This window comes from Aulonocara sp. 'chitande type north' Nkhata Bay, linkage group LG3, assembly GCF_057382095.1.
Source record: "Aulonocara sp. 'chitande type north' Nkhata Bay isolate Kocher_YH1m ecotype deep benthic linkage group LG3, A_spYH_male_GT1.1, whole genome shotgun sequence".
In the NCBI taxonomy this organism is placed as follows: domain Eukaryota; kingdom Metazoa; phylum Chordata; class Actinopteri; order Cichliformes; family Cichlidae; genus Aulonocara; species Aulonocara sp. 'chitande type north' Nkhata Bay.
The window spans coordinates 62,178,267-62,191,509 of NC_141346.1; the positions used below are offsets into that span (position 1 = coordinate 62,178,267).

Consider the following 13,243-nt stretch of genomic DNA (forward strand, 5'->3'; position numbering starts at 1 on the left):
GGATACGTGTGTGCATGTGTGCCTTTTGACCTCAGGAGTTCACGAGCAGGGTGGGGATGTTCCTCAAACATCATATTATAAAAAAGAACTTAAGAAATTATCAAGCTTATTGTGTAATAAACATGAAACTTTGATCAGAGGGACACACCTTTTTAGCTTGTAATGTATATTGACAGTGATTCTAGGAAGGCCACTTGCGTTCACATATTTGTTCTTCTTTACCACCAACTTACGGATGGACCGTTAACACGATGTGGACCGACTACTGCATGGACTCTCAACCAGTAAGCTTCAAGGAATCATGTTGTGAGGACAGCTCATACTGCAGCAAATACGAAACCTCACATCAGCATTTCCTATTCCTTTTCTTTATCTGATATACCTACATTTTATATCTGTGCATCAGCATGAACAGTACACACTACTTCTACATTCAGGTATCTTAGAAATGTTTCACACCAGAAAAACTAGAACGACCCTGTCTCAGAGTGACACTGAAAAACTAGTTCATGCATGTATTATCATCATATCTTAAAGAACTCTTAAAGAAACAAAAGAGCACTTCTCTCTCAGATTTCAGAATTACTTGTTGCTCCTCAGGTATTTAAAAGTAGATAAGGAAGCAAAACCTTCAGTTTTCAGACGCCTTCTGTGAAACAAGCTCCCAGCTTTTCTTCTTTGGCGGACACACTTTTTCTCCTCTCCCTTATCTTCCCTGCTTACATTCTCTCACAGTCTGTTCTCTAAAACCTAAAAGAGGAATTATGGATTGCAATTGACACCCCTTTCTCAACGAGAAGTTTGGGCTGGGGTGAGCCTGAGTGCTACCTATTCGGAACCATGGTAACAGGGTTCTGGCTGATCGGAGCTGGCTTGGCCCTGACTTATCGAAGAATTAAGGAAGCGGAACTGGCTGTTCAAACCCCCACAAGGCTGCCCGCTGGGATTGAAACGATGGGAGAGGCGTGAGTTTCTCAAAATGGGCTCATTGAGCGCAGCACGGATAAGATCTTGGAGAGACTACGGCTGCTGTGAATACTCAGAATAAGACCTCTGACTGCAGACTGGATACATCTCGGAAGGGCTCGCTCGGAATAACATCTCTGGGCGCAAAATTGGATGACATCTCGGGGAGGCACACTGCCGTGAGTTCTCAGAAATCGGCTCCTTGAGCACAAGAAATGACAACATCACAGAACGCAAGTATGGCGAAGCTCGCGGCTCTCCAACGGGAGATTGAGAGACCAGTGTTGGACTGTAGAACTGCTTTGAAATTCATATGAGCTGTTCGCACTAAGGTAAAAAATACCATCACTTATGCGGATACCCTCTCGGCGCCAGCTGCAAGACCGGAGCTGAACATCAACACCCTGATAACGACTGTGTTGAGTCTGTTCCTTCCCATTCCATGCAAGGCCACCTGGGTTGGCTGGAAGACTGTTTACTTAGCCTGGCAGGGCGAAGGACACTGTCTCAGCTGAACTATGGACACGCACACACATACATATACTGATACTGATAAGCACTCACTGACGCATCACCCTCCCTACCCCGGATCCAACGCCACCTCCAACGCTTACCTCCCCTCTGATGTGGACATCGGGTCAGTTGGAGGCGCAGTCGAAGATTGCAGCGGCCCCAGATCAGATGTACACACTGGAACTCTTTCCCATGTTGCTGTCTGTGTTTATTGTGCTATGGTGTGTTGATACCTGTGCATTCCTCTATTATCCTTCAGTGTTACACATTTCAATGTTTTTTTCCTCGCTACCTAGCCTGACCCGTCTCCCCAATGTGATGTTTGTGTATTGTATGTATGGTCGGCAAGGTCTGTCATCTCGGTTGTGGGTAAAAGACCTGCAACTGACAAATAAAGGCTCTCATCTCATCATCATCTCATCTCAGTTCAGATTTGAAGACAGACACTCTTTCTGCTTTCACAATTAAGCTCATTAAGTTTTTGCAAAGGTTTATAGGTAGCGGTGGTGGCCCTTCACTTTAAAAGCTCTAGAAAAACAGTCCTTTGGCATGATTGCATAAATAAGTCTCGAAGTTCTGCTGGTTTTAGTTATGGAAAATTGAATCCCATGCTCCACTTAAAATTATTAAGAGTGGACACAACATTAGATGACAACCTAAATGACATTTCTGATATGAAGAATCATCTAATCATCTTTTTTGAGAATTTGTGTGGTATCATATCAGAGATCTGAGAGTAGGGAAAAACCAAAGAGAAATTTGTAATAAAACACGTATAAAATAAAATATGATGGCCACACCCAGAAACAATCAACTTAGCAATGACTTTATCTCAACAATTCAGAATACTAGCTCTCATATTTCATGTCAATGACAAGAATTGGACAGAAGAGATTAAACAATAAAGATACAGGACGATGCACAAAATGATACAGGAGCTTGAATGTCATCGTAGATGCAGCTGATTCTCTCTCATATTACTGCACTATGTTAATGTCCAGAACATTATCTTTATCTTTTCTTATATCTTGGTCCCCGGACTACTTCCTTGTTTCCTTAGTTCTAAACCCATAAGAACCCAAGGTGATACAGGTGTCACTGTCCTTTTACACACGGAAGAAAGTTCCTGTTAAAGTTTCAACAGGGACTCTCCCATCGTTTTCCTGACAGTGAAAATGGGTTTGGGCTTTTATGACCCACATAGACAAAACATTTTCCTGATATTTCTTGAATAAATTATGAAATAAGATAAATTAAATGAAACAAATAGCAAACATGCTCAGCAGCAACATTATAATAATAATTCCGAATTAGGTATAAAATGTTAAAATTGAGGTAACATCCTTGTTTTAAACTGATTCAGCTCTGACTTGAGTTTCCTGCTGGTTTGATGAATGCAGAGCTATCACACTATGCCCTAAAAAGTGTTACATAAGTTTTCTACCTTGCAGTGAATCTTACAAGTAAAGCATTGCATCCATTGTACTGGACAGCATATAAACCTAATTTAATAATAGCTCTGTAGGTCGTTTTCAAATGAGATCTTTTTAAAATCAACGGACAAGCTTCTATGTTTACTTGTGAACGCATCATATAGAAAAATAACCTTTAAACACAGATGATCTGTGGATGGTGGCTTAGCTTGAATCATTAAAATATAAAATCATCAACATGAATCAGCTATGGGTGTGCATGAAAGTTCTAGTCCAATAAAGATACTGAGACGTGAGTGAAGTCCTTCAAAGTAAGGACCTTTGTGTTGGTTGCCATTGTGACCATAGTGTGTTTCTCAGGGGTGTGGTTTAAAATCACACACTGCAACCTGGAGTTAAGTTTTTTTTACACCAAGTAAGAACCAAGTGTTTCACATGAGATCTGGGTGCTGTGGTTGTGAGTCGCCTGAATGCAGAAATATTCTGTTCTAAAGTAGCTGTGCCCTTTCTGTGGAGCGTGATCTATATGCTTCTTTGGTTAGGTGGTTATTCTAAATAAGCTGTAAGTGTAGATGTGACAATGAATAATTGCCTGTCGGTCTTAAACAAGTGACAAGTTTTAGATACTATACTGCTCAAAAGATTAAAGCAACACTTTGTAATGACAGTATGGCATCAAGTCAGTTCAAGTTCTGGGTTCTTGGTCTGGTCAGTGAAGTAGCAGACAGGGTTGTTAATCAGTTTCAGCTGCTTATGTGTAAATGAAATTAACAACACATACAGTAGGGTAGCAACAATGAAACACTTTTCCTTTGACATGTGGATGGAGTGCAAAGTGCTCTATATGAGGCCTTTAAGATAAGATGGGGCTATTCAAGACCTCGTGTGTGAGAAGAACGATTTTAAATTTGGTTCTGGATTTAACAGGAAGCCAACAAAGGGAAGCCAATACAGGAGAAATCTGCTCTCTCTTTCTAGTCCCTGTCGGGACTCTTGCTGCAGCATTTTGGATTAACTGAAGGCTTTTCAGGGAGTTTTTAGTACAGCCTGTTACAGTTTCCCCCAATTGTTTACACACAATTACTTGTACTTCAGACACAATGACTACAACATGTAACTGATCCACCAACCCCCAGAACCAATCCTGCTAAACTACAAGCACAAGTCCTGCTTTACACTCAAATTGCAGTTTTAAAAAACTTTTTTCAAAACACTACACAGAATTTTTTTTTAATCTGTGGTTTGAAGGACATATTCTAGTCAATAACAACTCCTCGATTCCTCTCAATGTTACTGGAAGACAAGTATCTGGTTTCATACCACATTTCTGAGATATAAGATAAGATAAAGTTAAGCTTTCACATTTTTAAGGCACATCTACGGCAGAGTACAATAACCTCAGTTTTAACTCAATTTGGAAGGAGAAAATCCTTCTTCTTCTGTCAGTTTGAGCCAGCCCACCGTCTGGTGACATCATCCAGTTAGTAAGGTGGGCAGTTTTAGTGTCGGACGAGCGGTGTTAGTCCGGTGGGGATGCACTGATTCCTGTGGGATGTGATGTGTGCGTGAATGATAAAAAATCACACACACACCCGTGTGATTACAGCCACAGGAACTGAGCTTTGAGAATAAAGTGCCTCAAACCAAACTTCAAGCTCCTTCTTCTATACTCTGGGACAACTTGGCCTTAAGTGGTGTTCTGGCCAACACACCGGGGTGACCATAGTGCTAAAGAGTGAATCAGTGCCACAACCGTGTCTATTCCTGACATCTCCATTATAAGTGATACTGCCTCAATCAGAAACATAACTAGTGAGGGTGGGCACATCTTTTTTTTTTCTTTTCCAGAATTCTGAGATTAAAGTCAGAATTCTGAGATTAATGTGTGATACTAAAGTCTTCTGACATTTTTCTCAGAATTCTGGAAAAGGAAAAACAAAACACATGCCCACTTTTTTCCCACTTATTCGACTTATACGACTTACTCACTTATCAAAACAATACCCACCATGTAGTGGCTTAGCTGCGATGGCCGAGTGGTTAAGGCGTTGGACTTGAAATCCAATGGGATCTTCCCGCGCAGGTTCGAACCCTGCTCGCAGCGTGTGCTTTCCTTTCACTACTTTTATTCATAGAAAAATGTAAATTTACTGACTCTATTCTTGGAATCTAAAGATGGTTATCTATGAAATAAAAATATTACGCTATCTAAAACGAAAAAAGACTATGAGCCCATTTGAGTCATTGATTAAATGTCAGTCCGATAGTCTATGTTATACGGATATTAAAAGTACTTCACAATTATTCTAACAATTGGCAGTAAATTATGTGTTTCCATAAAAAGGCACCGCTGGGATTCGAACCCAGGATCTCCTGTTTACTAGACAGGCGCTTTAACCAACTAAGCCACGGCGCCACCTACTCCGCAGCCGTGCTATTTTTGCGTTAAAGATGTAGACTTACCCGGAAAATTTTTAAAACGAAACTTTGTGAAGACCGGCCGGACCCAAACATGTGTCAATCCTTAATATAGCGCTGAGTCAAGAGGAACTCTAGTAAACATGAGGAGGACTTATGATAAAGACGTATTCAAACTGAGCCAGGGATGTACGGAGATGGGGCGCTAACCTGGTCACCGACTTCTGGAGAGAGCTAACTAGAACTTGAATTCGCTGAAGATCGGCTTTAAATGAGTTTTCAACCATTAGTTAGGATACATGGAAGAAAATGGATGGAAGGGCTATACACGCCTGATATGAAAAGAAAATATTTATTTAAAAGTTGTCTATATTAGTCACAATATCATAATGAAATGTATTACAAGTTAATATAAACTTAATATATTGTTATTTAGTAGCATCGGGGAGAAACAGCAAGTAATCAAGTGGGGCACTGCAGGCAGCCATGCGAGAGCTGCACCCCGATGCGGTCGAGCCCTGCTGAGCACCTTCTAAGCCCACTAGGTGGCAATGGAGGATAACAATTGACCAAAATGTCACACTGATGCATATCGTGTGTGGAACTGCAAAGTAAATTTTCATTAAGATTGATAATTATACCTATTTGCATATTTTCTTTTCCCACTAGGTGGCACTCTAACTACTGCTGACAAATAGCATATCAATCTGTTCGGGGTGGGACTGTCACCATGCCTGTCAAGCTTGATAGAGGCTAGTCAATGAGCTACAGCATTTCATGCTTCATGGTGAATGATCGAAACTCGGCATGCTGTCATGACCACGCCGTTTCACGAAACCCCAAAAGCTTCTCGGTTTAGCATAATCAAGGTCTTTAGATTCAATATTCAAAGCGTTTATTGTCATATGTACAAGAAGAAAAAGCATTTCTCTTTGCTGCCACACACAAATGCCGGATAGGTTAAGGGTTGACAGAAAGAAAACAAAATGCAAAGGAGCCATGAGCTTAATATGCAAGATGACCTGATGTGCAAAAATCACTGTTAAGATTCGTGCTCTAATAACAGCTACAGAAGTGGAAAGCTGCACATTAGAGGAGTATGCTAAGATTCATGAGTTTTTGAGCTTTCCAAGCCCCTCTAAAGCTACTTCCTGCTCCCTGGTAACTCGGCATGCCTTTCAGTGAAATCTCACAATTTTCACAATGAAGCGTCTGATATGTACCCACACTAGATTTCAGGTGGATGGGATCAACATGTGAGGAGCAGTGCATTAAAAATTCAAACGTGACATTTCCAGTTGCCACTAGGTGGCACTTTAACTTTTGCTAACAACGGCCATATCAGTGTTATCGCGTTGATTAGACAAGGACAAGATTAGACAAGGTCTCTTTGAGTACAGCAATTTTGTCCTTGATGGTAAAACATGTCGCCAGTGTCACACCCTTTGACAAAGACTGCTGGTTTACTTGTGGCTCAAAGGGTATTTAAAAGTTGAATGGAAGTTCTATTAGGAAATTTAACAAAACCTGGAAATCATTTCTTTTACTGGTTGTCACCATTACTGTACTTCCTGAGACTGAAGTGAACTGAGTGAGGCTACGTTATAAAGCTTTTGTTTTGTTCTCTTTTGGGGGTTTTTTCCTTTCGTTTTGTTGTTGGTGGGTTTTTTCTTTTTTTGTTATGCTTGTTATGTGTATGGGTCTTGAGGTATTTTTTATGTGCAGAGACTGGATCTCTGCGGTGTCTTGTCTAGGGTGGACCTGGAAGGGGGAGAATTTGGGAGGGTGTAATGGACATACAATTGTTCTGAAATCAAAATGGACTTTGCTGTTGCTGACTTTGTATGTCATGGTTGAAATCAATAAAACAAAGTTGGAAAAGTTGAATGGAAGGCAGAGCCTTCAGCTTCCAGGGCTCCTGAGGAACAAAATACGGTAAATGTCTAGAAAAAAATATGGACATATATTACCATTATGGGTAATTCTACAAACTGCTTTTTATGATTATACTGACATATAACAACCTTTGTAACAGTGCATGGTTAGCCATTTTTAGGTTTTTCTTTCTGTTTAACCCATGAGTGATGGACTCTAAAACATTTTATGGGTAAGCAGTCTGACACCTTTGGGATCGTGCCTCTTTTGACTGTCAAACAGTGGAGCAAAGAGGTTCACACAGAGGTAGTGTTTCCCTATCTTTATCACCACTAGAGGGTTGTTTTTCATTTTATGTACTGGTTATGGCAGAAGCGGGTACAGGGTTATTTAAGGTCATGGGTAATTCTGTTCAGGTGTTGCTGATGAGAAATGGTTTTCTCCTGTGCTTAATCAAGTTACCTGTTGCGTTTTATAAATGGAAATGGCAAGAAAACCAGACAATGCAAATGAAATAAATGACTCATGAATATGAATGGAAACAAAGATCGGCATGGTGAACTTTGATTGAGTGAACGTTAAAACTACTACCAAACAATTAGAAACCACAGTGTCAAAATAATGGATTTAGTCACTACAGGTAGAGGAAACTTTTTATCTGCTGGTACACATGTACAGTACTCCACAATATTCCAGTATTCAAGAGCAGTCAGGCTATATCTCTGTTTGGATATATCTTTGACCTAAGCATCTCACACTATAAGAGGCTACGAGAAGTCATTTTTTTCAATTCAGTTTTATTTATACAGCACCAAATCCCAACAACAGTCACCTCAAGGCAATTTGGTAGACCCTACAATAATACATACAGAGAAAAACCCAACAATCATGTGACCCCCTATGAGCAAGCACACTGGTGACAGTGGGAAGGAAAAACTCCCTTTTAACAGGAAGAAACCTCCAACAGAACCAGGCTCAGGGAGGGGCGGGCCATCTGCTGCCACCGGTTGGGGTGAGAGAAGGAAGACAGGACAAAGACATGCTGTGGAAGAGAGACAGAGATTAATAACAGGTATGAGTGGGTTAGACTTGATAGGAGGTGTTAGGTTCACGCATGGTGTCTGATTGCAGCATGAACAGTCACCCTTCCCTTAGCTGTTAACCAGAAGCTGGTTTGCACGGACCGGCCTTTAAGGTGTCGCGGATAAATACAACAAAATAAAACTAGTACCGGTACCGAAAAACAGAAAATTTATTCATAACACAGTGAAAAGACCAAGGAAAACCGAGTAAACGATAAAAAGATAACAAAATAATGCTGAAAACCGATAAAAACCCTGAAAACTATACATTTCACACCTGAGCCTCAACTCTCGCGGCCCGGTACCAAACGACTCACGGACCGGTACCGGTCCGATGCCTGGGAGGTTGGGGACCACTGTTATAGATTGTCTGGAATTTGGCTTATAGCAGGGTGGGCCCTGGATCACTGCTTTCTTTCTCTTGTTACAGGCCTACGCTCTGCTGCTGTCTTGTTGTAGCCTTGTTGTTGCTTTGTTGTGGTTGTGTTGACTGGCATAGACTGGTTCTTTGTGTTTTATGGTGTTTTAGTGTTAACTGTTGTACTTTAATCATGCTTTTAATAGGAGTTTAAGTTGCAGAGAGACTGCACGGGTGAGTAATTGGTGGCACCCTTGGGCACTCCCCCGTGTAGGTTCCCTCCCCAAGTGGCTGGTCAAAATGGTTGTTTAAATATTTTACTGAGCTGCTCTTTAACTAGGACAGCATCGTGACAGCGAGCCTTGTAAGCTAATGTTTGTTAATAAAGTGTCTTAATTAACAGTCCTGTATTGTCCTGCTCATTGCCCCGACACTCCAGTTTTTTGTTTTTTTTTTAACCTGTAGTTGGAAAACAAAACAAACTTGGACATTAGAAAGTAAAAACAAATTCTTGTCATTTCCTGTTTATTGCTTGATGACTTCACGTAGTATGAATGTGGGATAAACTGTTAAAAGTCAAATGTGTGCTCGTTTGTGGTGAGCAGCTGATCAAACAAGTTAAGAATTGTAAAAGTCTTCAAGCACATTCCGGCCTGTGAGACTCATTGAGACTCAGTGAACCATGACTCTGTGCTACATGCACACATTTCTACATCTCTGCCATTCAAAGACGCTGTGTGAGCTGGAGGGAGTTTGGTTGGAAAAGCCTGATAAGTTACTTTATTACAACATACCAAAAATCTCACTATGACTGTGATGTGGAAACACAAATGCAGACTATTATATTTTCTGGGACTGTCAGGTTATTAAAACTTACTGGAAGGCAATAAGATAAGATAAGATAAGATAACCTTTATTAGTCCCACACGTGGAAATACATGTGGCAACACGAGATATTTAGAAGTTGCCTGCTTTGACAGTTATTTGTTTCTCGTGCTTAGTTTTCCTTCACCTTCTTATATCTATCTGAGCACTCAAAGCAGTTTACATAACTCGCCTAATAGTATAGATAGATAAGTGCTACATCATTTTTTTTTAATTCATTTACTACTGCTAGGGAGAAGAGCATGAGGTTTAAGGAGAAATGTGAAACCTTTCATCCTCCAAAACTTTATCCAGCTCCTAAGTTTATAAATTCTGCATTCTGCTTTGCGGTCTCCAATCGCACTGAAATGCAGCCAGATGCTCATCTCCTCTGTGTACCCGGCCTGTACCACTAACTTGGTGTCTTTGGAATGTCTGCCCCCTCCCCCTTCCTTGTTTCACGTAATGGTATGATCCTAGTCTGTCTTTGCGTGTGATTGGTGTCCATAAACACAAAGCCCCGCCCCTGCCTGCATGGTTTGTCAGCAGGCCGGTGAAGCTCGCACTTACTGACGGGTCACTAATAAGTCACACATTCTCGCATGCCGCCGGAAGTTTGCTCCCCTGCCGCAGACAGCAGACTAACTGTCGTTTGATTCTGCAGAGAGTTGGGATGACTGTACACCACGCGCTTCACTATCCACTGATCCCATTGTGATTTTACGTGGAGTTGCTTTCAATCCAAATCGCATCAACTTTGTTAGAATATAATAAACAGTTGATTGTGGAATATGAAGTAGCGAATACATTTCATGGATGGAAATTCCCGTTTTCTGAACATAAGCGATCTTCTATCTGTTCACCACAATCACACCCATTTACTCACCTAACCACAAACACTTGAGTTTTCCATTTCTTCTGTCTCTCATTGACTGCTTTGCACTTTCAGGGATTATATAAAACTGTTTCATCATACATACAGCAGGAACTTATGTAACAAAATTACTTTCTGTTGTTTTTGTAGGCTTGGTCCCTGTATATCAGTAAAATGTTAAAATAATTGAGGAATACTGCTGGATATGAATATGATAACTGTGCCTCAGTTTTATCTCATTTTGGTAGGATGGCTGAGAGCCGTGTCGTATACAGCTCAACATGATAGTCAATACACTAAAAGTAACTGTCACATTACTCTAGTGTTTTGTATGATAACCATGTTAGTAAATTTCAGTATAAATGTGATTGGCCCCCTCTCTGCTTATTTCATAGAGAATACATTTAGAAAAGGAGAGGCTAGTTTGAAAGTAAGACAGTGTATCTTCATCAGTGACTTTTGTCTTCAGAGATATTTATGTACTTTAAGTTTTAACCAAAACTTCTGAAATAATGGGGCCTCCAAGTCAACAAAAGTACCTACTGTTAATATGGAGCGCTTCAAAGTTTTGACATTTTTTGATAGTTTTCTGAAAGAAATGGATAAAAAGGGGAGTAATTAAGATAAAACACATGGATGAATTGTTTTGACAAATTATTTTCATCTGAGATCGGCCAAACTGTTATGAACCCTGTTAATTACTTTTAAACCACAAACTATTAGAACTGATCAGCAGAATAATTACAGTCCATTATTTCTTGTTTTTAAGAAAAATCAGGATGCATTTTGGTAGCTGCCAAAATGCTTTCATCATGAACACTAGAGAAGACTGGACTCAGTAGGTTCACTAACAGTGTGTTTATTTACAGTGAAGGTAAAAACAACAGACAGCATAAGGAATGATAGCTGGAATGTCCTGGTCTCCACTACAGATTCACAGATAAACTGTTTCTCAAGGAAAAACTCGCTCTTGGCAAGTCCCCCAGACACAACCAGGTACCTGCACAGAGAAGAAATATAGGTGTGCTGGATGCAAAGGTGGCACACAGAGGAAGACCCTGAAACAGAAGGTGCAGTTAATGAACATAAAACAGGAGAGAAGAGAGCATGATGTAGCAAGACAGACAGAAAGTGGATGAGTCAACACAAGGACCACATCAGCTTTGATGTGTGGCGATAGGTCTCTACAGAAATGTTACACTCAGGACTTATTGTACATGTCCCTGCAGCTGTGATGGGCTGATACAGAGGAACAACCACACTCTGACACATCAGTCATAACATGATCATCCCTCACCGTATTACTCAAAAGGCAGCAGTCACCACACTTTTTTTAGGCTATACTATAACAATATATCAGCTGTAATATACCATATTATTGCTGAAAATTAGTGCAAATGTTAATTTTAAGCCTTTAGGTTTTGTTGAAATTTATAATTATATATAAAGTAATAATGTTGTGAACTAGCACAATATAAATACAACTGAACTGAAATTTCTGTTTATCCTCTTAATTTTAACTCTATTTTCAAACCCATGAGGTTTATTCAAGTCACCTGGATTCTAACCAAAGAGCACGCAGAGTTATTAGTGACAGTGTAGCCAGACTGTGTGGAGTTATGTAAATTACTTCGAGCGCTCAGATTGATTAGAACCAGTCCATTTACCAATATGAGAAGGTGATATAAAACAGGAAATAAGACTTATAACTAAATAGAGAAACATGGATGTATAAATAAATTAACCAGAGAAAAGTGATACAGAGGGACGAGCCCCACAGAGGGAACAAATAAACCCAATAACTAGGACAAAAATACCTGGGAATAAATACAAATCAATAGCTAAGCAATAACAAAACTAAGAGTCAGTGTGTGGTGTTATTTGCTGCCTTGGCAACAGTTCATTCCTGTTTTCTCTCACAGAGAACTGAGTGGGTGTACAAACCAAATTTCCAGTCACAGCCTTACATGGAATGTACTGAATCCTCAGGGGTTGTGGGGCCAAGTTACAGTAACCAGATGTGCTGATGCATCTTTATATTTTAGGAAACATTGTCTAAAGCAAAAACAGCATAATGTGTAAAAATAACAGTGGTGATCCTAAAGGCTTGATAACGGACTTGTCATCCCATTGTTCACTGTTGTTATTCTCTCACTGTTGTGGCTGTGTCACATTCCCAGGGTATTAGTAATGGGAACTTCTCAGGCTTAATAAACAAATTTTGAGTATTTTGAAGACAGAAAACTACATCTATTTAAAAGCCAGGGCAAAAAATGCCAGACACTGTCAATGGCCATAAACATTTGTCAAAGACTCAGTTATCTTAGAATAAAGAAAGATCTGGTTCCCAAACCTTGTCATTAAAATTTGTAGCCTAGGTTTGTGTTTTTCTTTGGAATTATTTTGAATGTTTTACACAAGGTGAACTAGTTTAAACTGATTTTCTCTGTTAATAAGGTATTCATGAAATTACATTTGCACATCTTTTCAGTCTGAGTATAACTCAAGAGGTACATCATCTACTTATCAGTAGGTTGGTGGTTTGATCCCTGGATGCTTCAGTTTGCATGTCAACTATACTTCGACAAGATCCTAATCCCGAGTTCTCCCAGTGCATCCATCAGAATGTGAGTGAATGTTAGAAAAGCTCTCAAGGATGAAACAGCTTGTGTGAATGCAGCTTGTTTTATAAGGTCCCCTCACAGAAACGATGTTCCAGCAGCACAACATCTGTTCACCTTTTTTATTTATGTATTTTATACTTAGTTTGTGTTTTTGGTGATTCTTATGTTTCTGTTACTCTGGATAATCCACAGATGGTAATTGTTGACACTGTATTCTGATGATTAAGGGATGCAGT

The 13,243-nt window shown here is 40.0% G+C and overlaps 2 non-coding genes across 2 annotated transcripts; one reads left to right on the forward strand and one right to left on the reverse strand.

Annotated features, from left to right (window-relative positions):
- Nucleotides 1-4,934: 4,934 nt before the first annotated feature.
- Nucleotides 4,935-5,016, forward strand: trnas-uga (transfer RNA serine (anticodon UGA)). Its single transcript has one exon. It is a non-coding gene; the product is annotated as a tRNA-Ser (tRNA).
- Nucleotides 5,017-5,254: 238 nt separating this feature from the next.
- On the reverse strand, nucleotides 5,255-5,328 carry trnat-agu (transfer RNA threonine (anticodon AGU)). Its single transcript has one exon. It is a non-coding gene; the product is annotated as a tRNA-Thr (tRNA).
- Nucleotides 5,329-13,243: the final 7,915 nt, after the last annotated feature.